Source organism: Callospermophilus lateralis, chromosome 13, assembly GCF_048772815.1.
Source record: "Callospermophilus lateralis isolate mCalLat2 chromosome 13, mCalLat2.hap1, whole genome shotgun sequence".
Classification (NCBI taxonomy): Eukaryota; Metazoa; Chordata; class Mammalia; order Rodentia; family Sciuridae; genus Callospermophilus; species Callospermophilus lateralis.
In genome coordinates this window covers 102,489,762-102,517,599 of record NC_135317.1, presented here as the reverse complement: position 1 = coordinate 102,517,599, position 27,838 = coordinate 102,489,762, and the positions used below count along the sequence as shown (strand labels likewise).

General features: G+C 34.7%; 1 protein-coding gene and 1 pseudogene across 4 annotated transcripts in view; both read left to right on the top strand.

Annotated features, from left to right (window-relative positions):
* The window catches only part of Rabgap1l (RAB GTPase activating protein 1 like), a 612,968-nt gene that overhangs the window by 192,754 nt on the left and 392,376 nt on the right, over positions 1-27,838 (top strand). The gene's annotated exons all lie outside the window — the stretch shown is intronic.
* On the top strand, positions 35-27,690 carry LOC143379509 (elongation factor 1-gamma pseudogene; annotated as a pseudogene).

The following is a 27,838-nucleotide window of genomic DNA, read 5'->3' as shown; positions in this document are numbered from 1 at the left end:
CCAGGTGTTGGCGGATGGTGGACTCAGACCTACCATGGGCCTGGGTCCCACATATGTCAATGTAGGTGGATCTGGCCAGGGCCTGGGCTCTGTTGGTTGTCTGCTGATTGGAAGAAGAGGCCCAGTGCTGGAGCCTGAGCTCCAGCAGGTGTGTGACAGTGGCGGGATGGACCTGGGCCCACCCTGGGCTTGGGTCCTGCGCTAGTTGGTGTACTATTGAGAACATTTAGTCAACATAATATTCACCATTTTAGTCATTTTGAAATGTGTAGATCAGTAATTTTTATGCAATGTTGTATAACCATCTCAGTTGATCTAATTGCTGAATATTTCCATCACAGCAGAAATAAACATGGTATCTTCAAGTTCCCCTCTCCTATCCCTTGGCAAGCATTAATCTACTTTGCTGGATTTGCCTGTTAAGCATATTTCATACAAATAGAACCATACAATATGTAATCATTTACGTCTGGTTTCTTTCTTTTAGCATAATGATTTCTATGTTCGTTCAGGTTATAGCATATATCGGTACTTAATTCCTTTTTATGGCTGAATAATATTCCATTTGTATGGATATAATATTTATTTTACTTGAAGGCTTGTTTTTGCTTTTTGGCTACTATGAATAATGCTGCCTCAAACATTTTTGTACAAGTTTTTATGTGAACTTATGTTTTTAGTTCTCTTGAGTGTAGTTGCCAAGTTGTATGGCTGATAAGTTTTAGTATTTAAGGGACCTGCCCAACTGTTTTCCATTACAGATGAGCCATTTTGTGTTCCCAGGAGCAATGTATGAGAGTTCTAATTTTTCCACATCCTCACCAGTACTTGTTATTTTCCTATTTTATTTTATTACAGCCATCCCAGTGTTTATGAAATGGCATCTCAGTAGGATTTTGATTTACATTTCCCTAATGATTAATTATGAGCATCTTTTCATGTGCTTGTTGGCTAGTTGTTTAATCTTCTTTGGAGAATTATCTGTTTAGTTTTGCCCATTTTAAAATTGGGTTGTCTTTTTATTGTTGAGTTGTAAGGGTCTTTATAGATTGAGGATACCAATCCCTTATCATTCAGTTACCCTTAACTGAGCATCATCTATGAACCAGATTCTGATTTCTAGGGCTACATAGAAGAAAAGTGTTCATATCCTTGAGGAGTGCAGCCAAGGAAGAGCCAGGTCTGTGCACAGGTAGAATAAGATGTTATGATGCAAGTTACAATATTTGTCTTAATCAAGAGTACAGAACACAGGAGGTAGTAATGTCTGCTCTGCTTGGGTTGAGCCAAGTAAAACTTCACAGAAGAGAATGTCTGCCCTGGAGACTTGAGAAATGTCTGAGCAGGAGAGGAGAGAAGATGCAGTATAAGGAGTGGCTTCTGTAATAATTCAGCTGCTGATTAGTGATTTAGCCTGGACCATCCAGGGAGCCTTACAGAGTAAAATCAGTGTGTTCTTTTTCCTTCCCCCACTTGTACCCCAGTGGACCAGCTGCAGATACTCACTATTCATGGATCAACCTTTGTCCCCTTCTTAAGTAGGAAGAACTTAATAAAAGTTTCTGTTAGAACAAATATACACAATGGAAATCCTCAGAAAATATGTATTATATCAAAATGGTATCACAAGAGATTATTTAATTGGTCATCTAGATGTAATAAAATTTTAACCAGTAATATTACAGTGTCCAAAAATATTTGAGTACCTATTGTGTGCCAGATATTGTGTGAGGATGGCAATATATAATGATTTTTTAAAATCAATTAGTTGAAAACCATCATTGATGGCTAAAATAAAACATGTATAACTTGCAAAAGACTAGCCCAGTTTTATAAATGATAGAGAGCATTTTCCCTGACCTGTAAGAGAGAGCAAAATGGCCAGTTGTTAAAATGTTAATCTTGGTTGTGATTCCTGCCAAAAATCTTTTTTTTGGGGGGGGAATAATAAGCAAAAAAAATCAACCATGAGAGTGACCTGTTTTAAGGTTCTCCAAGTTCTTTGCTTTCTTGAGCATTGTATGGACAGTTAAAGTTTCATCATGTTTATTCCTGTCAGATTATTGGTACTACGCACAGTAAAGTCTTTCTTCTCTGTTCTCCAGTGTATTATTGTAGCAGATGGCTTTTAATAAAACATCCAAGTAAATAAAGTTTTACTCTAGAGTAGTAGAATGTACTATAAATATAATACTGTAATTTCTCAGAGGGAAATGTTTATATCAGTATTTTTCTTGAGATTGTGTAATATTTACTGAATATTAAATTGAAGAGTAAAATGATTGTATCAGTTCATGTAATTCTCAATTTGATAAATTTTCAACCAAGTAAATGTTTGCTCCTTCTTTACATGGCTTACTTCTTAAAAGTTCTATGCAGCTTGTTAGTCAAATAATACTCAACACGAGATTCCATTGTGAGACCATTGCTTAGTCACATGCTTCTCTGTTCTCTGTCATCACCTGTCTAGTTGTAGAAATTGAGCTTTTTGATAGAATGAGGTTATTCCAGCTGGGTCTGTACTATTGGTATTTGTAAAAACCCCAGGCTTTTGTTCGGATACGTTACTGATGTTTCTTCAAAAAAAAATTTATAGTTCTTTAAAATACACTAACCTGAAAATAGTATAACCAAATAAGTGAATAAATAATGTGGGCAAGGAGAGAAGAGTATTTCTTAATGCTTTGTTCATGTAGCTATAGGAAAGTTTTTCTTTTAAAGAAATAAAAATTTAATTTTTAAATTTTGAGACAGGACATTATTAAGTTGTTTAGGGCCTTGCCATGTTGCTGAGGCTGGCCTTGATCTTGTGATCCTCCTATCTGAGGCTCCCCATTTGCTGAGATTACAGGTGAGTGCCACTGTGCCTAGTAGCCGGATTGTGTTTTCTTATTACATAATTATATCTTTGCTTATTATTATTTTTTTCATACACACACACACAAACACACGTAATTTACTTGTTGAAGGATCTTTAATTAATTAATTAATTAATTAATTAATATGTGGTTCTTAGAATTGAACCCAGTACTTCACACATGCTAGGCAAGTGCTCTACTACTGAGCCACAACCCCAGCCTGCTTATTATTATTTTTCCATGGTGTAGTTTTTATCAAATTTCTTTGGTCCTCATCTCCTGATACTTCATAGTTATAATAATATCTACATGTATAGAAACTATAGTTACATGTGAATGTGAGAACCAATAGTTTCCCCATTAACTCCTTAGCACTGATGTTTGTATAAAAATTAAAATATATTCTTAATTATTTTTATGCACTTAAGCGATTTGTTTAATTAGTAACTAATATAATTTTTGTTGTCCTTTAAGTATTAGATTTTGAGCTACATTATGGAAAATTTTCATGCTCTACATTTAGAGTAGGAGTATATGGTTTTGAGGGAAGCCTTGGTGTTCTTGTTGAGCATAGATCATTTTGTGGCATAATAGAATCTGTACTATCGTATAGCTCTAGCTGTGTTTATAGCTGGAGATTTAAACAGAAAATGAAAGCAATGATATCTCTTAAATCTCATAAATATTCAAGAGCCTATGATTGTACGTACCCTTGGATCCCAATTTCATAATAACTTAATTGGCTTTAGCACAGATTTCTAGAATGTTATTTATGTTTTAGTGGGTAATGTCATGTGGTAAGTTTTTTGCAGGACTTATGGTTTACCTTTTCATTCAAATTTTCATTTAGATATCTTTACTATTGATTAATAGTATCAAGTTAAAAGAGGGGATAGGTAACAGATACCTATGAAATTGGTCTCCCAAATCTACCTTTCTAACCCCCATCCAACATGTTACACATTTTTGCTTGCGTTTGGTAAATTGTTTCATTTAGCAGCTTCTTGCTTGATTAGTTGACAAGCCACTTTCTCAGTGTCTTTTGCTTTCTCTTTACTGTTGTCTTCTGTCTCCCCATCCTACCTCCCATTCTCTTTATTAGTTGTCTCCCTTTTGTAACTGTTGATAATGTGGTTCTGAAAAGTGATTTTCATTATTTCTCGTTTCATGTTTGTTCTCTGTGAATTTCTCAGATAAGCCTGCTTTCTAGTTGTGGGGCTTTTAGTTGATTTTTAAAGGGACAAGATAATATGCTGTGTCATCCTGGAGAAACTGTCATTTTGTTGTACTTTGTATCCCCAGAGTCACCTAATGAGCAGGTGATGAATGATTAAATGAATTAAACTCCATGGGGCAGCACTCTGTGATTAAACAAGAAGCAAACAGCCCCCCCCCCCAAAAGGTAACAAGAAAAAAAACAAAGGAGGAATTAATTGACTATGGTATTATAATTTAGGGAATTGATTAGAAGTTGTTTAATGAGTAGCTCCTAGGGATCAGACAGAAAACTAGTTTTGAAAAACTATCTTTTCAATATTTTTCAGTTTTTTCACTAGAATTAGTTCATTTTACTTATTATTTATGAAATGCATAGTTGTTAATATGCACACAGAAACACATACTCTGAAATATGACTAGTAGTACTTCCCCTGTTGCAGACTCATTTCCTAGGTCCTGCTTCCTTTTCCTATCACATAGAAAAAATAAAAGAAAAACCCAAAAGACCACTGAGTGAGTATATTTAAGGTTATTTTGATCTTGGCAAAATTCAGTTCCTATGTGAAATTTCTGGAGTTTATTCAAAAGAATACTACATACATTCCATAATTGGGATATTATTTGTGGTGCAAAATTTTTTTTAGACTTTAAAGTTTTATTCTGTAAGCTGGCTTTTGATTTAACTAATATGTTATTCACTTAACGTATTTTTTTTTTTTTAATAACTTTGTTTGTTTTTATGTGGTGCTGAGGATCGAACCCAGGGCCTTGCACGTACAAGGCGAGCACTCTCCCGCTGAGCCATAACCCCAGCCCTTAACTTCATTCTTTAGTTTGATTCAAATTAAGTATAAGATCAATTATTTCAACTAAAATAATTATATTATAGCAATTTATTAGGATTCTTGGTTTAATTACCATTCCCTTCTACGCTGTATCTTTACTTTTTCTAGATTCATAGTTTATTTTATTGGTAATATTTCCATTTAGCACATGGTCACCTTTGGTTTTTATGTACACAAATTTTTATTTCTGAGTGGTAAAGAGTCTAGGTTACAGTTGATCAGAATTTTTTGTTCCTGATTTAGAATGTCACGGGAGTGCATGTATTCTTCCCTAAGAGAGCTTTAATTGTTACTATGTCAGAAGAATTCAGTCACTTCTACCCTTTGACAAGCTGATCTCTGACGTGTGTATGGAAACTGCTTAATCTTTTAATAGATGACTAATGTTTTGAAGACAGCATCTTGAAGCTTTTATCCTGATACCTGCAAAAATGATGTGAAAAGGAGCAATTTCCATTTAATTCTTTTAAGTCTTCAGTTCTTGTGTGGAAAAGTAGAATGACAGTTTGGGATCAAAAACTTACTCTAGTTTTCCTACCCAACTGTACAGTGGGTATGTAGGCCTGTAAGCAAGGTGCCAGTTCTTCATAGTGACCTATAACTGAAGTTGCTGTAGCTTTCTTTACATTCTAGGACCCTCAGATCTTCCGTCTTTGATGTGTTTCAAAGCTAAAGTACTTTTGGGGGGTGGGAGGGAGCATGTTTACAAGAGTTAAATGTCATTCAGTCTTATAAATCTAAACTTGCATTCAAAATGGTAATTGATCTTTATTATAAATTATTTCAAATCAATATTTTCTAGGTAAACCATATCAGAACCTTACATTAAGGATTTGCTGAATTTTCCTAGATAATATACATATTCTGTATTCCTGTTGAGATTAATAATACATGTTTTGATATTGAGGTGCAGTTTTTCTAACTCACTTCTGTGAAAAGACCTTTTCCCATTTGAACAGAAAATAGATTGAGCTTAATCCTGGAGAAAAGATGATATGTAACTATTACCAGAAGGGAAATCATTGTTCAGTCCCAGTGGCACTGTGTAGTCTTGCATTAAGTGTTCTGGGACTAATTAATCAGGAAGCAACTCTAATTAAAAAGGAAACTGCTCATCAGCTGCCTGCTTAGGCTATTTGAAAGAAAGAAGCTATAGACTTGGCTACTTGTATTTCAGCTTTCTTTAACTGTCAATGTACCATTGAAGGGAATAATTTAAAGATTTTTAGCAGACATTATTTTGTAGTGATAAACTTTGAAAGTTAATGGACTTCTTTTTGCATGTAAATTTACATAAAAGCAGTAATTTTGGAATTGGAATGTTGTAGCCGATCTATAAGGCTTTTAAACTTTTAATCTTACCATGTTTTTTAAATCCTGGGACAGATCATCTACTTAGAAACAATACTAGTAGACAACATTTGAATATGTGTGTAAATATATTTAAATATAAACAAACTGATATGAATTTGTAATGCAAGACCAAAAATAAAGTCTAATTATAGGTAAATTCAGTTATTTTAATCATATTGACATTTCCAATACCATAACAGTTTATTTGGCTTAGCTGAAGTCTTAGGGAAGTACTATTCAAAAGAGGATTTTAATTTCATGAGAGTATATACATTACATATGTGTTACATGTGTTGTTTCCAAGCTGGTTTGTGTTTGTATGATGATTATTATATCCATCAGATCAGGTCTTTCCTAATTTACCAAATGAAAAGTGATTATGAACTACTAATGAGAATTTTATAATTGTTTTTGATATTGCTTTTGACAGTTTTATCGCTTTTGAAGTTTTTTTTAATACACATACAGAGGTTTTTCAGTTTTTAAAAGGACAACTAGTTGGATGAATTAGGAAGGTAAGAACTAATCAGTATAGGTTGTTACTGTTCTTCCTTGTATCTCTCCTATCTTTTCATCCTCACCCACTGGATAACAATACACTGAACATATTTTTTTGAAGTCAGCTAGAGTTATAGCCCTTTGGGGAATCCATTCCCTGTCTGTTACCTGAAATCAGTTATAGTTCAGGGTGGCAAACTTGTGCAAATGATTGCTACCACAACACAGTATAATGTTTACAAACTTCATGGCACACTTAGCCAGGGCAGTCTTGTGAATAATGGGGCAATTGCTTTTTAACAGGTAGATGCCATTCTAATTCAGTTTGTTTAAACAAAGAAAGAAATTGTTAACCCAGAAAAGCCACTAACTATTTTATATGTGATACATCTGATAGAAATAAAACTGTCTTGAATATCAGTCCTGTAGCCAATCGCTTTTATTTGCGTTTTATATCTCTGGGTTTATTTTTTATTTATTTTAAACAGTGGATATGTGAATTGTATAAAGTATAAATTGTATAAATTGTATAAAGTTACACAACTTAGTTACTCAAATATTCACTCTATTTCAAGTATTGTTGTATGTTCATCTAACATTAATTTTTTAAATTTATTCTTAAGTTTTAGTTGGACACAATATCTTTATTTTACATTTATGTGGTGCTGAGGATTGAACCCAGTGCCTCGTGCATGCTAGGCGAGTACTCTACCACTGAACCACAACCCAAGCCCCACTAACATATTAATTTTAAGAATTGATTTTATGTTACATTAAATTTTGTGACTCATGTATAGATTATATTGATTTTCCATAATGATATTATAGTTAACATAAAAGTGCAAACATTTAAGTAACTGATCAAATAGAAGATATATGCCAGAAAGGGAAATAGAAACTGGGGTTACTAATAAATAATTTATGATTTCTAATTCTAATTTGAAAATTGCTTGGAGAAAATATATATATATATATATATATATATATATATATATTTTTTTTACAGTGATAAAATTTCAGATTTATCAAAGTTTCCATCGATACTTAGAGATACTTAGTTTACCTTCAGGGACTGAACACCAAGAGGTTCTTGCTGGCTTTGCAGTGGTGGGGATTCAGAAGCCAAGGCCTGAGAGCTCTTAGCAGTGCTTGTTTGGCTTGTGGTCGGGTTGCTCACTGGTTCTCAGTGTGCCCTCATTGGTGCATTGAGACAGTGGAGGATGTGAGGGTGCTGCAGCATGGTGCTCAGCCTTTCCCAGTTGACGCTCCTTTTCTAAGTAGATATTATATTCAAACTCAGCAAGGTAGCAGATATTATTTCCACTGATACTGTTCAGGTAACTATAGAATGATCTTGCTGCCGTGTAGAGGAAACATTCCATGTTGGTAATTTTTATCCTATTTGAACCAGGTTCAAGGTGCTTAAGTCATTGGATAATTCTTGAATATGGGGGTTCTCTAATGGCACATCAATATTTGAGAGAGTGACAATTAAATCATGGCTATGTCCTTTTATTTTGAAGGTGGAGATGTTTTCTAAAAATGCCTACAGCAGTGAAGCATCCCTGAAAAATAAGAGAAAGTTGTCCTTAACCTTGGTAGTCTTAGGGACACTTTGAGGAGATTTTAGTCCGATAAAAATATGACAGCAAAATGCATGCCAATATTATATCATTTTGATAGTGGGTAATGTTTAAATTTAGAATATAATTTACAGGACCACTTCTATACCTACCTTCAAGTCTTGATTTAATTATTAAAGCTTTCAATTATTAAAAATCTGTTGTTTATTTACATTCAGTTTTAAATGATTTTTTTTATTTGTCAGAAACAGTATCTAGACAGACTTTTTAAAAATTTAATGTGCATTTATATTACCTGTAGATCATGGTAAGAAAAAAAGACAGGGAGAGACAGAGACAGAGATTGGGATTCTCATTTTTAGCAAGCTGTCAGGTGGTACCAGCTTTTCTCCTAGCTCATGTACTGAACTTTGAAGCAAGGTTCTGGGTCCTGGACTATAAACTGAAATATTCCTGAAATATTTATTTTTAAATACTTTTATTATTGTTGGCAGATCTTTATTTTTATTTATTAATATGTGGTGCTGAGGATCAAATCCTGTGTCTCACACAAACTAGGCAAGTGCTCTACCACTGAGCTACAACCCAGCCCCTGAAATATTTTTTAAATGATTATAGCTTAGTGAATGCACATGATTATTTTTGACTTATTTTAATTTTGAGAAAGAGAAATATGCTAAAAAGTCATACTGTATTTTACTAATAGTTAATTTTTTTGTAATTATGACATTTTCTCATTATACTAGCAAGTCCATAGCATAGTTTGTTCTTGTTGTGAAAAGATAAGACAATATAGTTCAAAATGAAAATAGTTCCCAGGCACAGTGGCTCATGCCTATAATCCTCTCAGCAGCTTGGGAGGCTGAGGCAGGAGGATTGTGAGTTCAAAGCCAGCCTCAGCAAAAATAATGACCTAAGCAATTCAGTGAGACTGTGTCTCTAAATAAAATACAAAATAGGGCTGGGGGTGTGGCTCAGTCGGTGAATGCGCTGAGTTTACCCCTGGTACTAACCCCGCTGCCCCCCCCCCCCCAAAAAAAAAGAGTTATATTTCTTATCAAAAGTATATTAAATAAAATGTTACATAAAATAAAATTATTTTCATAGGCTAACCATGAAAATAGGCTGAAGACTGATGTGTTGTTAGGTCTGAGTTGTTTTTCCATAGCTTCTGTGTTTATGTAACACCGAAATCATCTGATATTTGGCTTTTACTTGATGGAAAAGTACGAAGGAAAGTCAGAGAATCAAAGGAGTGCGATGATGCTTCCAGACAGTTTCTTTCTCTTGGATGTTGGTTGTCCATTTTCATTTTTGATTCAGGCTTCTTCTTTAACTCTCAGAATGTATAGATGCTTTTAAAAACCCAGGGAGCAAAACTTTTATGGAGCCCAAGGAGCAGAATTATATTTTTCTTCTCTTAATTTTCATTCTTTACCACTTAACCCATCACATTTAAAGCATAATGAAGTTATTTCTAGGAAAACACTTTGTTTCCAATTCCTTCTGTCAGGTTAGATTGAGAGAAGATGCCTGTAGTGCAGCCAGAAGCTGTAGTAAGTTAGTGTATTCTATATTGGAGAGAGTCCCTTGTTATGGAGTTTAGGTTATTGGAGGGCTTTTTTTTTTTTCTTTCCAAAGCGTGTAAAATGCAATTAGAAAGATATTTGGACAGCCTTCCAAGAAAACCTGGCCAGTTTCTTTACTGTGGAAATGAAGGGATGCACTAAATGCCTTAACTCAACAGCCTCTTTATCTGCATTACCTTTTAGAAATCACTCCCAAGGCTGGGTGTGGTGGAGCGCCTATAATCCCAGCCACTCCAGAGGCCAAGGCAGGAGGATCCCAAGGTGGAGTGCAGCCTGTGCAACTTGGCAAGACCGTGTCTGGGAATAGAAAATAGAGGGGTCTGGAGGTGTAACTTGATGTTAAAGCTCCATCCAAAATTAAAAAACAAAACAAAATTGAGTTTATAGGTTCTTTTTTTTTTTTGAGAGAGAGAGAGAGAGAATTTTTTAATATTTATTTTCAATTCTTGGCAGACACAACATCTTTGTATGTGGTGCTGAGGATTGAACCCGGGCCGCACGCATGCCAGGCGATCTCGCTACCGCTTGAGCCAATCCCCAGCCCCTAGAGGTTCTTCATGATGTATTTGATCACTGATGTATACAGAATAATGTGAATATTGAATATACTGTATGCTGATCTAGAATGTTGATTAGAGAACACTAAGTTGAATGTTACTAATTTAATTTGTGGGAGTGCCTTATAAATGAAACTTATCACTCAAGTTCATCTCTAGTATTACTCTAAATGCTCAAGAGGATCTATAAAATACCTTTAAGTTTTCATCGCTAACATGCCTTTTATGCATTTTATGGTAATTTTTTTTCCTTTGAGTGTCCAGTGTGGATTCAAGTTTTGTGGGGCCTGAAGCTTATAAAATTTGGAGAGAGAATATTCCTGGATAGGCAGAATTAGTGTTGTCAAAATGGACATTCTACCAAAAGTAACATTCAGATTCAGTGTAATCCCCATGAAAATACCAATGACATTCTTCATAGAACTAGAAAAGTTCTTTAAGTCATTTTGAAGAATGAGACACAAAATAGCCAAAGCAATTCTGAATAGGAAAAGTGATGGAGAAGGCATCATAATACCCACTTTCAAATTATACTGTAGAGTTATAATAGCAAAAACAGTGTGGTATTGGCATCAAAATAGACATGAAGACAAAGGGAATAGAACAGAAGACACAGAGTCGAACTCACATACTTATAGCCATCTGACACTTGACAAAGGTGCCAAAAATATATGTTGTAGAAAAGACAGCCTTTAATACAAATGGTGCTGAGAAAACTGTATATTTATAAGCAGAAGAATGAAATTAGATCTCTATCTTTCACTCTACACAAAAGTCAAATCAAAATGAAACAAAGATTTAGGAATTAAACCAGAAACCTTGCAACTGCTAGAAGAAAACATAGGGTCAACACTCTATCATTATAGATGCAGGCCCCAATTTCATAAACAAGACCCCTAACCAGGAATCAAAAAGTGGGATGCCATCAAATCAAAAAGCTTCTTCACAGCAAAGGAAATGATTAAGAGAGTGAACAGAAGGCCAAATGAATGGGAAAAAATATTTGACAGCTACTTCTCTGACAGGAGACTAATATCCAGAATATATAAAGATGCAAAAAACTCTGTGTCTCCCACCAAATAACCCAATCAATAAAGGAGAAGAATAACTAAGTGAAAATTTCTCCAAAGTAGTACAAATGTCCAACAATATATGAAAAAATGTTCCACATCTCTAGCAATCAGGGAAGTACAAATCAAAACTACACTATGATTTTATGTCAATCTAGTAAGAATATCAGTTTTCAAGAATATGAATATTAATAAATGCTGGTGGTGATGTGGGGGAAATGTACACTCATAACATTGTTGGTGGGACTGCAAATTAGTATAACCACTTTGGAAGGTAGTGTGGAGATTTCTCAAAAATCTAGGAATAGAACTACCATGTGACCCAGATATCTCACTGTTCAATATTTTTCCAAAAGAACTAAAATCAGCATACTATTGTGATACAGCCACTACAGTGTTTATAACAGCACGATTCACAATAGCCAAATTGTGGAATCAACCCAGATGCTTATCAGTAGATGAATGGATCAAGAAAATGTGGCATATACACACTGTGGAGTTTTACTCAGCCATAAAGAAGAATGAAATGGCATTTGCTGATACATAGATGGAAATGGAGAAAATCATGCTAAATGAAATAAGCCAACTCCGAAAATCAAATGTCAAATTTTTTTCTCATATATGCAAGTTAGAGCAAACTAAGGGGAGGAAGGTGGTTGTGGGGAGGATTGGGTATCATAAAGATATAGGGCAGATCAGTGGAGAAAAAAGGGGAGAATGAGAGGGAGGGAATAAGAAAGGTAAAGGGGAAGAGATATGGGATGAATTTAACAAAATAATGTTATATTCATCTATAAAGGTACCAAAGGGAGTTTCACCTTTATATGTAGAAAGTACCAATCCAAAATAATAAAGCAGTGAAAAGATCAGTAGAGGAGGGAGAAAAGGGGAAGGAGGAGGAGAGGATGAGGATTGAAGTAAAATTCCTTGTATGTATAATTCTGAACTCAAATACCATACATGATTATAATACTCTTAATAAAAAGCAAGCAATTTAGAGAGAGGAAGTCTAAGGAAAAGAACATTTTTTAACATAAGTGCACAAAATTTTTAAAAGAGTGATGTGAACATATTTCTAGGGACTATATATCTCCCATAACAGAAGGAAGGTTAAACTAAACTTCATCTTCTGCTGATGTCACAGTCTGAGGAAATACTCTGTAGTTTTTTTTTTTTTTCATGTAGAGGTGTAGTCCAGAGTATTTGAAAAGAGAACATACTTCATGTTACAACTATAATTGAACATGGGCTTCCTCCATCATCTTTGCTATTGCAGAGTTCTAGGAAATCTTCTCCCTAGGCAGTAGGAGTAGCTTCCTAAATGGTCTCCACCCCTCTCTCATCTCACAAGTACCCTTTTCTTGCAGCATGTTCTCCACATTGCAACCAGAGGACTCTTTTTAATCATGTATAGATGAAGAACAAGATACAATTTTTTAAAACTATTTTTAACACTCTGAATTCATTCCTGAAGAGCTAAGTTTCTTTCTGCTACCATTTCCTTTGAGCTTGGAATAATTTCTTTAGCACTTCTTATGGTTCAGGTCTGTTGTTGATGACGTCTCCTAGCTTTCCTTGAATTGAAAGTGTCTTTATTTTGCTTTAGATCTTAAAGGTGATTGTCACTGGTTATAGGCTAATGGGTTAGAAGATTTGCTTTCGATATTTTGCAGATATATGTCCCCTGCCTTTCGGGCTCCGTAACTCCTGATGAATCTATGCCATCATTCCAGGGTTGGTTTCGTGAGCATTGTGATCTCCCAGATGCATAAGATCCCACACTTAGAAGAATCCTTTCTTTGATTAAAAGTTCTGCTATTGCTGTCTTGAAATTTTCAATTTTTGAAAGAGGAGCCCTGTATTTTAATATTTTACCAAATTTGTGTTTTTTTGTAATTTGGACACTTGTATGTTGAAAATGTTACCTACCAAAATATCTTTTCCCCTATTGGGTAAGACTTCTCTTGTATCTAGGCTGCCTGTGTCTGATTAATAAATATCATCAAGATTTAAACAAATAAATGCTTTTAAACATTTGACTAACTTTCAAAAAAATTTTATAAATAGAAAATAAAATTTATAATAAGAATAATCATTTGTTTTTCATAGCTGTCCATTGTTATAAGGTTATTTCCATATGCTTTTTAATTTTATCCTGAAACAAGCCCTTGAGTTAGGCCAGTAGTGATTCTACCCCTTTTAACTGGTATACAAATACAGGCCTAAGGGAACTTAACAGGAAATAATCTTAAATCAGTTATGTAACCATTTATCTCTGATTGAAATTTGGGTTAAGAGTTTCTTTTTCTTTCTTTCTTTTTTTTTTTTTTTTTACTATTGGTAAAAGTAGTAACAACAGCTAAATTTATGATTTCCCCTAATATTTGTAAATGTAGTCTTATTTAATCTTCCATTGTTTAATATCAAATGAGATTAAATATTTAATCATTGGAGATAAACAAGATAATTTGTATATCACAATTTTAAGTTGTGCTTTTTCAGATGGGAAATCTAAAGGTGCAAAAAGTTTTTTATGGGTTACATAAGTAATAATTATAGGATCTGAACCTGTCACCTAAATCTTTAAATCTTTAACAAAGTTTTATATTCATTCTTCTATGCTGCACTATCTTCTTTTGCTTATAGAAGTGAATATGACCATATGCACTATACACTTATCATTATCTCACCAGTATTTTATGTCTTTGGACTGTATCTGACATTATAGGAAGCACTCAACACTATTGCATCAACAAATATTGAATGTAAAAAAATCTTCTGACAGTAACTTCTGATATGATTTGGCCTTTTTTTCTTTATTTTCTGGAAAAGGTACCATAGGTAAAGCTGCTTATTCTCAATCTTAAAATGAGCTTCATGATATTTCCAAAATGCCATGTACTTTGAATTATGAATCAACTAATAAAAATATTTAAAGGACTTCTGGGCCAAAAGGACTGTTTAAGTGCTAAGTTATATGCTTTGGGATAAAAAAGCATTATAAATATTAATATTTAATAATCTTTATTTATAACAGTTTTGGAGGTCTTTTGAATTTTATTTCTTTGTCCTTTATTTCTTTGTTTTCTTTGTTGACCTACTTTCACCTTCCCTCCTTTTTCTAGTTTAGTGAGCTGTTCTCTGGAAGCTATATTCTTTCTTCTGCCAAAACTTCAAATCTAATTTTGGAACAACTTCTGTAGGTAATTTAAATACAGAAGGTAGATTGAGTGCGCATTTTGCTTTTGATTTATATATGACATCTGTTTGGAACCAAACCTTTTCTTTTTTCAGAAACAAAGCAAGAATTTTTTTGGTATACGTAGGGCAAAGGAAAATTACCTGAGAAATAAATTCTTTTGTTTCTAAAAGAAAAGTCAACACAGCTTATAAGAGTGTATTTGATCAAGACCAAAGAGTCCAGAAAGAAAGCATAACATACAGTTGGCTTTCAAGAAAAAGCTTACTGAGTGATGAGTGAAGGAAAATATGTGCCTATATTTTTATGGCCTACATAGAATATAGGATGTAACTTTCTCTTTTCTGACCCACTACTGAAGAAGAGAGAGAGTGCTGTTTTCAGAGCTTGTTCTAGAATCACACTTAGAAAGTGTCTCACTCTCTGACTGAGACATTGTGCCTTTGGGCAGGCAACGGTAATGTCTTACTACAATTTCATTTTCTGTGTGTCACTTAAAATGAGTGAAATGTAGACTTTCATTTCCTCCCATGAATCTTAGTCATTTCTGTGAGCGTGTGTTTTTAGTTATTAGATTCCTTTGGATAATAAGATAAAAATACACATTACATTTAAATTTTAGGGGCATTTTCAGACTTTGTCAAGTTCATTGAAGGGCCTCTCAGCTTATGTGCAATCCAATAATAATCATATTTTACTTCAGGGCTGAGCATCAGTTGGCTTTTTTTACTTCCTTTGTATAAAACAAAAAGGTACTGGAAAAAGGTGCTGAATAATTTTAACTACATGCAATGCAGTTGTTACCTTGACATCATGCACTTTCCCAAGTAATTGCTACTATTAAATAAAAATGGGAATCAATTCTAATCTTTATCACATTTTATTGACTCATATATAGGATCATTCATGGTACATATTTATGTTTCATTTGGGCACATGGTTAACTGTTGGCATTACTGTTACAAAATTGCAGCATACAATCAGAATTCAAGTTTTTGTAGAATTAAAATAGGTTAATACCAGGATTATCATTCTGCATTTAAAACAGTATGGTTAATTAATCCTTGTTACAAATAATAGGATTTTCTACATTTTTTGTTGCTGACTTTAGTTGGTATGAAACATTGTTATATACTGAGTATTATTTGTGATGTGTAGATAATAAATCACATCATTGGGAATCTTTTTGTCATGCTGAGTTTTTGTTGTTGTTGGAATGTGTTATGTAACATTTGCTGTAAGTGGAATTTGATTTCTGAAATCAAAAGATACTATAATATTCTTTTGTTAATAAGTAGTTTCCTGCAACTACTATGTCTAAAGTTGTTTGTGTCTCACCCCACATTTATAATAGTCACATCTCTTAATAGTCACCCTTGTGAATATAAAATGTTAAGTCCTTTCAGGAACTTAAAACCAACAACTAGTTTTACTATCCTATGCTTCAGATAGCTAACATCTTATTTTGGAAATGGGACAGGCATTGAGGACTGGGAGGAGGTGTGACTCCTTCTCTGTCTTTCAAAGAACAAGCGGACTAGAGCTTTCTTCTCTCATTTCTATTATATGCTACAAATGTATTCAAAAGTCTCCATCAATCTAGATTCTCATAAAAATCCCCCCAAATGTGAGGGATAGATTAGATTTAACTAGTTTTTATTCTAATATATTTTAAAAGACGAGTAAAACAAAACAAGAACAGAATCTTGGTCTGATTGTCCTGTCATATTTTCTTAATCAAAAGGTTTAGGCCAGTGTTTGCCATTATTACATACTCATGTTACCTAATAATTAACCATTTGTCTTGGCTCTGTTCATATTAGTTAAATGCATTTTTACAGAATTAAAAATTTACAGATATAAAGATATCCCAGGAATATTGGCTAAATGGTGAGTTCTCCAAAAATTTCTAACACCTATTTTGTATACAGATAAGATTTTTAATTGTAATACTGGCATATATGTAATTCTGCCATTTAGGAAGTTCTAAGGATTACAACTATATTTATAATTAATTTCCATCTACTTAGAGGGAATAATCTATTGGTTGAATAATATTTTCATGGTTGCTACTGCTTGAATGGCATAATTTTACTGCACATTACAATCAATTAGCCGTCATAGTCTTATAAATTTCTGTAAGAAATACTGCCTATTTAATACCTTTGCTCTTGAACAACACCAATAATTTTGTTTCCTTCTGGGACATACAGCTGTTCCCAGCCTACTCAGTGCCATGTCAGGGCATAAAATCATCTTGACAGAAAGCTCTAAATTATAAATAGTCCTATAATGACATTCAGCTTGGGCGGTACATTTATAAAAGGAGTTATTAAGCAAAATGTCATTTCAACCCATTACTGTAAGTAGACTCTCACATTTCTGCAGCCATCTTTTGGTACCCAGATAATATTTGCATATATAGACATTTAAACAATTAGGGATATAAAAATTTATGAATAGAAAGGCACAGGATTTTAAATAAAGGTTTTCCTCAAATTTTCTAAAACTTTTCTGTCACAAGTACTCTTTAGTATACTCCTTTGTCCTGTGAAGACTGCCATAGTCTGGAGAGTTCAGACTCTGTCAAAAGATAAAATTACCATGAATTTAAAGGTATTCATTGACTTTTGTTTGTGATGGTGGGGCCAGGTGACTTCTCACTCTCTGAAATAATATCCTGATGAGCTGAGCAGAGGAGTTTGGCTTTATATACAGAAGAGGCTGAAGAAAACAGAACAGAAGTGGTTGGTTGCTTCAGTTTCTTTCCTTGTCGAGGTTGATGCAGAGACTTTCTTCTTATGTGGTTAAACTTGGGATGTTTGGGGATTTGGCTATTATCTTTCTTTCTCCTGATTTCTCAGAAGGTCAGAGAACTTAGTTTCAGTGTGGTGGGCTTGGAACTAGCATGAGTCACTTCACCCCATTTTCATTTGGTCTTTGTTTGACCTACTGTAGGAGTTGGATCCAAACAATGGGCTCCTGTAAATTTTATTTAATAACTCTGTGGTCTTTGGTGTTATTCAGAAGGCACTGTAGATATTTCATATCTGATAAAAGAAGAAGAAAATGAGAAGTTGTTTTATCTTGTTGTTGTCTTATAAGCAACTTCAGAATATTGGGTATTGAGTAAAATTTTATGATTACTTTATACCTATTATAAATATTAACTGTAAATTACTTGAAGTCATTTAAAAATGTCCAATTAATTTTAAAATGTCCAATTAATTCTGCCATCTTATGAAGACATTCAGATCCTATTAGAATCTACTTTTAACTCAAGACAATTTTTTTTCTGAGCAAAAGTATGTTTTTTTCAAAAAAGCTTTAATGTTTAAGTAACCATTGCTATAAATAATCTTCTGTTTTACCTTGTTATTTCAGTATCTGGAAGTGGGTAAAAGAAAGTGAATTAAAGATCAGAGATCTAATAGTAGGTAATGGTTTGTAATGTGAGTCCCTGTTGCAGACCCAGACTAAACAAACTTCAGCCTGTGTTATGGTCAACACAAGAAAAAAAATCTGGAGCATTAGAGAATGGAAGCTGGCATTATGGAGGGGTTAGTGTGAGATTAATAGCAGCATGTAGCCTCTGTGAATATGTGTGTTTATGTATGTCAACAGTCATGCTATTTCGGTCCCCCAATCCGGAAGTTTGTTAACAGTGTTGCAGAGTGCTGTTTAGCAGGTGAAAAATTGCCCAAGATGATTGGTGATCCCTACTTCTATCTCTAATTGAATTTTTTATACCTTTATTTTATCTATTTATTTTTATGTGGTGCTGAGGATCGATCCCAGTGACTCACACATGCTAGGTAAGTGCCGTACCCCTGAGCCACAGCCACAGCCTCTAATTGAATTTTTAATCACATTTTATTCTTTGATTGCCAATTCCTTCTGATGAGAGGCATTTTCTTACTGGGCTTCTGCCAGTGAAGCAGAGTCCCTTCTTCTTTTAGACATGTCTTGAAAACAGTATAATAAGTTTATTCTTTCCTTTCTCAATTTCTGTCTCTTAGCAGTGATATCTGTCAAGGGTTCAGTGTTCTGAGTTGTTCCCTATGCTTCCTAATCACTTTAAGCCACTTAGCTTTGAAACTGCCTGGTGGAAAAAAAGTTGTACTGGCAGATGTAGGTCAATTCCTTGATGTGTCATTTTTCTCATTCCCCCTTAACATGACCCAAGAATGATGAGAAAGTATAATATTTTTAGCTTTCTTTTAAAAAGCTTTGTATTCTGGGTAAGTTTCAGCCACCTCAATTTCTGATATTTTAAGAGAATCCTGCTGTTTCTTCCAGAGTAGGCTCTTGCTTTATGAAATATTTTTGTGTGTGTTGATATTCAGCAGAAGAGGAATACAATTCAGGCCACTGATTTATTTAGCAAACTTATTATTTTCTATTATGTGCCAGTCACTGTGCTCGCCAATGAAGATAACAGTGTAAAAGATATTTTTAGAGCAGTTCATTGCCTGGCAAAGAAGATGAGTGACTGGCCAAAGATACTCAATTTGTTGATCGGTGAATTTAATTACCTAGTAAGTTATTTCAGGTCCCTCCAACAGAACTTTTTTTTTTTTTTTTTTTTTTTGCCTTCCCTATCATTTTTATTGCCGTGGTATTTAATCATCATCATCAAAAGACATATTTTGAATATCAGCTGTATCTGTCAGGGTCTTCAACTTTGAGTAATTTGTGATACCATTTCATGGAAGCGAGATCCTCAAAGGTCCTCCTGCCACCAGTGTTGACTATATGTATTATTTTAGTATTATCTAAATATGTGGAGGCAGAAGGTTAAGTATAACTTCTTTATACTTTCACCCCTCATGATCATAATCTAATAGGACCAAACAAGAAGATCAATAAAACATATATTTACCATACTAGTTCAATGTTAGGAATAAGTGTTTTTTTGAAACTTATATAAACATGATTCTGAAAGCTACCATGCATATTTTTCCCCCTTGGACTTGGCCTGCTTTTGAGGCCATGTGCCTTCAGATGACTCAGTTTTTTCCAGCACACTTTTCTAACCCACTGGAAATCCTTTGTGTATGGTGTGGTGATAGATCATGTGACCTCCGCTGGGTATATCATTTACATATTAAATCTCTTTATGTTCTGTTTTCTTAGCCTGCAACATAATAAAGAAATACTTGGTTCTAATGTGATGGTAAGTGTTTCAACAAATGTTAGCACCAACATTACATATCGATACTTTGTAATAAAAAGATAGCAGAGATAGAGGGATAGCAGCCAAAGTATCAGAATCTGCTTCTAGAACTTTTAGGTTGTTTTAGAAATAAAAAATGAAAATTTGAAAATTAATGAATGTTCTTAGACAAGTAAAGATAATCTCCCCATGATTTCTTAGACTACAATTTAAGAATTATTTTGAAATATATACTATATACAGATAGGTAGGCAAAGTAATTATGTGGCATAAACAAGTAAAAATCTAACAACTATTACATAATTAATCATATAGGCATCATGTGGATATAAATTACTTTGTAGTTGGAAATAATGATTAAACCAATTACTGAATAATTCACCTTTTTTTGGAGGTACAGTCTAAGTCCTTAATATAATTATATAAATTATATTAGGCTCTTTTTCTGGTACTTTTGAATGCTTATAATTATTTTTTTGAAAAATTAGGAAAAAATGTATTTTGATGAGTGATACTAATAAGCACGGATTAATAATGCAGCAAGTTATTACAAGCCATTCACCTGAAGGACAGTAATAGTTATATTATTTTAATGAAAGGTACTTCAGTTGTATTGGCCTCAGGACCAAAATGACAGTGGTCATGACTACTCATCTTCTTTACTGGGTAAGGTAGTTAAGGAAAGGAGTCTGTGTTTTTGAAGGCATCTTTTCCTACAGGATTACCAGGATCTACAGGAGATAGGGCAGGAAGCTCTCCTTGACCATGTGCCACAGCTCTCCTTGTCCCTGGCACTTTTTCCTACCAAAATCAGTCTAAGCTTCTAAAGTCTTCTTTACTAGTCTCAAGATAGAGTGGGGTCTTACAGGGGAATAACTAAGAAGAAGATTTTCAAAGGGTATTAAAAAAAAAACAGAAGGGTGCACCAATATTACATATCCATAGAGGTATGATATTCTTAGGGGTCTGTTTCCAGCCGAGTCTCTTCAGTCCATGAATGCTGGAGAAATGTGCTATGTTAACAACTTATATATGACCACATTGGCCACTAGCTATTAGCAAGGAACATGTGGAACTGAAGAGTTTTTTGACTTTCTGATACAAAACATCTGAATCTAAAAATTGTTGTTTCCATGTGGCCATTCTCTAGGAAAAAATATTAATTCATGTTACTAACTTGTTTAAATATTTCAAGGGACTTACCACTACGTGTAGAAACTTTATGAATTTTTTTTTCTATGAGAACAGGGTTCCACAACCTTGAGTAACACCTTGCATGTGATGATAGGCCTTCAGTAAATATACATTTCACGTGAACGCTAATTAGATGATTCTGGGTATAGCACTTTGGCAGTAAGTAGATCTTTGAGTGTATTCTAGAGCAGAACAGTGAAGACTGGTTGGATGAAGCAAGTTAGAATACTAGAAAATCCAGATTTGACAAAAACTGAGTAGTTGAGTCCTGTTTAACAGACATTTATGGAAAGATCAGCTCTGCATGGAATTCAGTAACATATAGGGTTATCACAGCCACAGTGTTGAATATGTATAGAACAATGAGGGGTGTAAGTGATGTAAAAAGGAACTTTATGCTGGAGTTTTGTTTTTTGTTTCTTTAATTTGGACTCCAGAAACAACTCATACACACAAAAGCATGAGTCTTTCAAGTTTTCTTTTGAAAACTGAGTCATAGATGTTACATTTCAAGCCAAGTTAAGGTTTGATTATTCTACACTTCATGGCTTTTTAAAATTCTAGTTGCTATAACAACTTTGATATTTCTTTATTATTTTTAGCACTTCAGTTGCCATAACAATAAGATATCTTAAAAAATAGCAATTTTCATTTATAAGGGAAAAATCCCTTTCAATTAAAATGAATTTGAATTAACATTCGTTCCTATAATGTGAACATATTACTTAAAATGTGTGCTCTTCTGTTTTTATACAATGTTAACAGACTTTTGCAGGAGATGTTTTGTGGCTAAACTTTCCCCCTGTGTGTTTACTGTACACCATTTGAAGAGAAATGGCTGATTTGAACACTTTCTGTAAGATAGACTTTTACTGGATTTCTTTGATTAAAAATCTTATTAAGCAATTTCCAGATTTTATTCCATAAAGTAAGAAAATCTCTTAACTTTGGAGATATGATAAAACTTGGGATTTCTTTTTCTTCTATGTTATTTTAAAGTACATTTTAAATATTTTTAGTGTCATACTAAAACAGTTACCACCTTACTAGTCTAGAAATAACTGGCAACCTAGACCTGAAGTATGAGACTTTATTCATAGGGCAGTACTTCTATTTACTCTTTGAGAAAAAAAATTTCCAAGCTTAGTTTCTGATATTTAAGCCTCTAAAAAACTAAAGAAGTAAAAGACAACACTGCTATATTTGCTGTGCAAACAAACTACAAAACATAGGGAGTGATATATTATTTTTTAGGTAACTGGTTACTTATAGAAATTCAACAAATTAAAGCATATATACAGAATGGGATCCTAATTAGAATAAGTTATACACCACATATGTATAAAATGTCAAGATATACCCTGCTGTCATGTATATCTGAAAAGAACAAATTAAAAAATCAGGACAGAAAATATTCATACATATACATCTATCTGTGTGTTTGTGTGGGTACACACATGTATATCTCTAGCAGCTACAGGGGTATAATTGTATTAGGTATGATTGTATAGATTAAATTATGTATAATTATATTAGGTTACAATCTGTACAGATTATATTAGGCATGATTGTACAACGTTATGATGTATTAGAATGCAATGTTGTAATTGATGTTAATCAGGATCCCTGCCTATGAGGCCAACATTAAATTATTTTCATAACACTAGGTTAAGGAAGGTATAGTAGTTAAAACTTCATATAAAAATTTAAATACAGCCAGACATGGTGGCTCATTCCTAAAATCCCAATCACTCTGGAAGCTGAGGCAGGAGGACCACAAGTTCAACTTCAGCCTGGAGAATTTATCAAGATCCTGTTCGAAAATAAAATTTAAAAAGGGCTGATGATGCAGTTCAGTGGTAGAGAGCTTGCTTGCTTAACATGTGTGAGATCCTGAGTTTAATTCTTAGTACTTCCCCCCCCCCCAAAAAATTACATGTGAAATTTGATACAATAAAAAAAAAAAAGCAGGAAATTAACTTAAAAAGTCCCTCAATTTTCTGGGAAATGTAGGATCCTGGTAGCTGAGGTTTTGTGAACTAAGGATTCATAATTTTATATTGTTTTGTTGTTAATCCCAGGATTTTCCTAGCAAGCATGGTCAGGTTTAGACAGTGATACTTCTTTCAAGGATATATTTTTTAAAAAGGCGTATTGAGGAGGTGGAAAAGATAAAGTACTATTATTAATTTCTTATCTCATCAGGCTACCTGTGGGTGTAGTTTCTTAAAAATAATGAAACAGAAAGCTTACTGATAGTTACTATCAGTGAGCTTTGAACAACTGCTATGTGCTTTCTTGTTAATATATAATTTTCATAAACAAATTTTAGAAAGGTTGGCTTTATCATCTTCGTTTTGTAGATGCAAGGTGCGTTACCTGGGGAGAATGATGTACCAGGCCTCTTGGCCCATGTGTGGTACAGCCATCATGCAACCTAGATCTACCCAAAGTCTGTCCCCAAATTACGGTCTCTCTTATCTTCAAACTTAACAAATGCTTATTAAATATGATGGTATGTCTAGTGGGAAATATAGAAAGAAAGATCATACTGTGTATGGTTTTATTTTAGTGTTCTGCATACTATTTTGACCAATTAATTTCATATGAATATTTTATGTTTGAAGGTTCCTCCACTAAGAAAGATTGAAATGTATGTGTAAATAAGCATTTTCTTTTTCCTTTGTAATTGACCCAGTGTATTGGATTCTCTTAAAGGTTTTGCTTATTTTGCAGTTGTCTTAGATCTCCACTGGCTGGGGCAGTCTCAGAGAGTGTTATACCTGACCCTTAATAAAGCTTTCCTCATTTTAGGTCTCATTTGTATCTGGACTCTTGTGTTTGTGAGTACAAGCAGTGAGCCGTAAGTTAGGTATAATGATTATAAAGGTATGCAAAGGCTAGATGTATGTATTCTGTCCACCAAGAGATAGAACACCTTCTTTTAAGGCATTATATTAGCTTTCACTTTCTTTTGGTAGGGGTTGGGGGGGTAGTTACCAGGAAATGAACTCATGAGTACTGAACCACTGAGCCACATCCCCAGCCTTATTTTGTATTTTAATTAGGTCTCACTGAGTTGCTTAGCACCTTGCCCTTGCTGAGGCTGGCTTTGAACTTTTGATCCTCCTGCCCCAGTCTCCCAAGCCACTGAGATTACAGGCATGTGCTATGATGCCCAGGGTAGCTCTCACTCTTGTGAAACATTATGTTAGTTGTTATGGTATTTTGCTTTTTAAACATCAGTTTATATGATTTCCTGGAAATGTGAATTTTCCTAAAATTCACTCATGTAATTTAGGGCTTTCATTTGTTGGGTTTACAGAGAAATGGAGTGCTTAATACATAAAAGTATAATCATAGGTTTATATTTTTCCTTGGTAGAATCGACACAGATTTTAAATGTTCCATTTTGATTTAACATGATACATATACACCTATCATGACACAGAATGTTTCCCTTATTCCTAAAAGTTCCTTTATACCTCTTGCTAGTCTATTCCTTGGTGTGTGCTCATGTGTACACACACAAACATATGCACATACACATGTACACAAACTACCTACTTTTTTGAGCAAAAAATTATTATTTTTTTGCTGTTTCAGAACTTCATTTAAAATCAAGCAGGGTATGCTCTCTGAAGTGTAGAGGTAGGGTTTCCTGTTGTTAGTTTCATCCATGTTGTTCATATCATCAATTTCATTTCTTTTTGTTGCTAAGTAGTATTTCTTTACATGGGCATATCACAATTTGTTTATCCATTCCTCTGTTGGTGAATATATATGTTTTTCCCATTTGTGACTCTTTTATTTTCAAAATATTGATATGAAACTTTTTATGCAAGTCCTTTTTATACATATATATTTTTTTTCTGGATGGCAGTGGAAGGACTCAGGATAGATTTGTTTAATATTGTAAGAAATTCCAAAACTGTTTGTCAGAGTCGCCATTCAGAGTTGGGCCATTTTATAGCAGTGAGAAGGCTGTCATTGTTCTATACCTTACCAACATCTTATACCGTCAGTCTTTGAATTTTAGCCATTCCCATGGGAATATATTGGTATCTCTTTGTGTTTGACTTTGCCTTTAAGATGGCTGTGGCTATGATTGCTGAGCACTTTTTCATTTTCTATCACCTTCCTTCCTTCCTTGACATACAGAACTTGTGCTCTTCACGGGGTACTATAAGATATTTTGATATAAGTATACATTATATAATGTTCCGATGCAGTTTAAGGATATCTATCTCTTAGTGGTGAGGCATTCAAAATGCTTTTTTTTTCCATTAAAAAATATATGGTGCATTATCATTATTATAGTAACCTTTCTGTGCAATAGAACACACAGCTTATTTCTCCTGTCTTAACTGTAGGTAGTATCCACTGACCAGCTTTGCCCCATCCCTACCCATTGCTCTTCCTAGCCTCTGGTAACCAATGTTCTGCTCTTACCTTTCTTTTTCAAGATCACCTTAAAAAAAAAAAAAAAAATATATATATATATATATATATGTGTGTGTGTGTGTGTGTGTGTGTGTGTGTGTGTGTGTGTATGTGTATATATTTATAGTAGTATATATATTCATATATATATGAATATATATAGTTTATATATATAAACTATATATAGTAATATATATATATATATATATATATATATATAGAGAGAGAGAGAGAGAGAGAGAGAGAGAGAGAGAGAGAGTTGTTGATGAACTTTATTTATTTTTATTTGGTGCTGAAGATTGTACCTAGTGCCTCATACATGCTAAGTGAGCGCTCTACCACTGAGCCACAACCCCAGCCTGATTTTTTTTTTTAAATTAATAAATTGTAGGAGTTAGTTGTCTAGTTGGAATTTAGGTCCTTTGTTTGACTAATTCCTTCTCCTAGTACTTTGACTGGCTGATTGGTTTTCTTTTTTTAAAATATTTTGTTTTACTTGTAGTTGTACACAAACCGTCATTTTATTTTTATGTGGTGCTGAAGATCAAAGCCAGGGCCTCTCCTATGGTAGGCGAGGTCTTTACTGTTGAGCCACAATTCCAGCCTCCCCGACTGGTTTCTTAATGTTGTTTTTTATAAACATTTTTTTATTATGACTTAGCCATTAAATTTTATTTTAGGGAGAGCCCCACCCCCTTTCTCTGCGGAATCACCATAGCGGCTGGGACCCTGTACACATACCCTGAAAACTGGAGGGCCTTCAAGGCCCTCATCGCTGCTCAGTACAGTGGGGCTCAGGTCCGCGTGCTCTCTGTACCACCCCATTTCCATTTTGGCCAAACCAACCGTACCCCTGAATTTCTCCGCAAATTTCCTGCTGGCAAGGTTCCAGCATTTGAGGGTGATGATGGATTCTGTGTGTTTGAGAGCAATGCCATCGCCTACTATGTGAGCAATGAGGAGCTGCAGGGAAGTACTCCAGAGGCAGCAGCCCAGGTGGTGCAGTGGGTGAGCTTTGCTGATAGTGACATAGTGCCCCCAGCCAGTACCTGGGTGTTCCCTACCTTGAGCATCATGCACCACAACAAACAGGCCACTGAAAATGCAAAGGAGGAGGTGAGGCGAATTCTGGGGCTGCTGGATGCTCACTTGAAGACGAGGACTTTTCTTGTGGGCGAACGAGTGACACTGGCTGACATCACAGTCGTCTGCACCCTGTTGTGGCTCTATAAACAGGTCTTGGAACCTTCTTTTCGCCAGGCCTTTCCCAATACCAATCGCTGGTTCCTTACCTGCATTAACCAGCCCCAGTTCCAGGCTATCTTGGGTGAGGTGAAACTGTGTGAGAAGATGGCTCAGTTTGATGCTAAGAAGTTTGCAGAGAGCCAGCCTAAAAAGGACACCCCACGGAAAGAAAAGGGTTCGAGGGAAGAGAAGCAGAAGCCCCAGGCAGAGTGGAAAGAAGAAAAAAAGGCAGCTGCCTCAGCTCCAGAGGAGGAGATGGATGAATGTGAGAAGGCACTGCCTGCTGAGCCCAAGGCCAAGGACCCCTTTGCTCACCTGCCTAAGAGTACCTTTGTGTTGGATGAATTTAAACGCAAATACTCCAATGAGGACACACTCTCTGTGGCCCTGCCATATTTTTGGGAGCACTTTGATAAGGATGGTTGGTCCTTGTGGTACGCTGAGTACCGCTTTCCTGAAGAGCTCACCCAGACCTTCATGAGTTGCAATCTCATCACTGGAATGTTTCAGCGATTGGACAAGCTGAGGAAGAACGCCTTTGCCAGTGTCATCCTCTTTGGAACCAACAATAGCAGCTCCATTTCTGGAGTCTGGGTCTTCTGAGGCCAGGAGCTTGCCTTTCCACTGAGTCCAGATTGGCAGGTGGACTACGAGTCATACACATGGTGGAAACTAGATCCTGGCAGCGAGGAGACCCAGACCCTGGTTCGAGAGTACTTTTCCTGGGAAGGGGCCTTCCAGCATGTGGGCAAAGCCTTCAATCAGGGCAAGATCTTCAAGTGAACATCTCTTGCCATCACCTAGCTGCCTGCACCTGCCCTTCAGGGAGATGGGGGTCATTAAAGGAAACTGAACATTGAAAAAAAAATTTATTTTAGTTATTGTTTTCATTATCTTAAAAAATCTACTCTTGTGTTATAAAGATGTTGTTCTTTAATAATATTTTCTTTTAGAGGGTATTGATTTTTAGTTTCCATTTTATATTTATCTGTGTTCCATTGCAACTAAAT